Source organism: Octopus bimaculoides, chromosome 8 (assembly GCF_001194135.2).
Source record: "Octopus bimaculoides isolate UCB-OBI-ISO-001 chromosome 8, ASM119413v2, whole genome shotgun sequence".
NCBI classification, from domain to species: Eukaryota; Metazoa; Mollusca; class Cephalopoda; order Octopoda; family Octopodidae; genus Octopus; species Octopus bimaculoides.
In genome coordinates, this window is record NC_068988.1 from 41,314,626 (window position 1) to 41,316,360 (window position 1,735).

Below are 1,735 nucleotides of genomic sequence, written 5' to 3' on the forward strand. Positions count from 1 at the left end.
GTGGCTGTTGCCAGTATCGCCTGACTGGCCTTCGTGCAGGTGACACATAAAAGCACCTACTACACTCTCTGAGTGGTTGGCGTTAGGAAGGGCATCCAGCTGTAGAAACTCTGCCAAATTTAGATTGGAGCCTGGTGTTGCCATCCAGTTTCACCAGTCCTCAGTCAAGTCGTCCAACCCATGCTAGCATGGAAAGCGGACGTTAAACGATGATGATGATGATGATGATGATATATATACGACAGGCTTCTTTCAGTTTCCGTCTACAAAATCCACTCATAAGGCTTTGGTCGCCCCGGGGCTATAGTAGAAGACACCTACCCAAGGTGCCACACAGAGAGACTCAACCAAGAACGATGTGGTTGGAAAGCAAGTTTCTTACCACACAACGAAAGTGTAAACGTGTTGTTATTGTTATTGCTGTAACAAAAAACATTCCAACCACAGTCAACCTGTCTTTCAAAGGTTGTTTTGGACTGCATTTCATCTTAGTGAATCCCACCATATTTCCCACTCTGTGATGGGCAGGGGTGCATACATATGAGTGCATGTGCGCATGTATATATGTGAAGGCGCATGTCTCAGTGGTTACAGCGTTGAGCTTACAATCGTAAGGTTGAGTTCGATTCCTGGAGTGAACTATGTGTTGTGCAAGACACTTTATTTCACGTTGCACCAGTTCACTCTGTTGCATCAGCTTTTGCCTTTCCCTTGGATAACATCAGTGGCGTGGAGAGGAGAGGCTGGTATGCATGGGCAACTGCTGGTTATCCATAAACAACCTTGTCTGGACTTTTGCCTTGGAGCAGAACTTTCTAGGTGGAATAGAGAGAGAGAGAGAGAGACAGAGAGACAGAGATTCTGTCTGTTTGTCCCACAATGTGAAACTAAAATCATACTCCATCTCTCAATGATTTTCTTTTCAGTGTCTCCTCTATTCTCTCTCCCCGTCTATATTCTCTGTCTGCCTGTCTGTCTCTCTGCCATGCCACTTCAAAGAGATTGTCTCTTTGTTTGTCCCGTAAAGTGAAACTAAAACCAGACACCATCTCAATGAACTGTATTATATAATTGTCATTGCTGTATTGATAAATAAAATAACACATACATCTCACTTATTATTATCATGTAATAAACAAAGAGAACTTCATGTATAAAAATGATCTTTTTTTTCTACTTCAATTATTACATGTTTTCGTCTTATAAAAATATCAAATCATTGCCATTACTGTACAGATAACAAAATAACACATACAACTCACTTATTATTGTCATATCATAAACAAACACAAGTTCATGTATGATATTGATTTTTCTTCTATTTCAATTATTACATGGTTTTCTCTTCTAAAACTACACACATGCAGGAGAAGTTGCATATATTTTAATACTTCCAATGTGGCTCTCGATAAACAGTAAAAGTAATTACCAGATCAACAGCGAGTTTTACTGCTAGTATACTATATGGATATACTTTATATATATATGAATTATGTACATATGTATGTAGGTAGGGAGGGAAGAAGGAAGGAGGAGAGGTAGCAAGGAATGTAGGTAGCTAAGTAGTAAAGTATATATTTTGTAGTTGACTAGTCTATCGTTGATTATGGCCAGTCAGAAAATACTATTGCTTTAATATCCACCATTACTGTTGTCCAATATATATCTATATCTATCTAGCTATCTATCTATATATATATATATATATATATATATTTATATATATATATATATA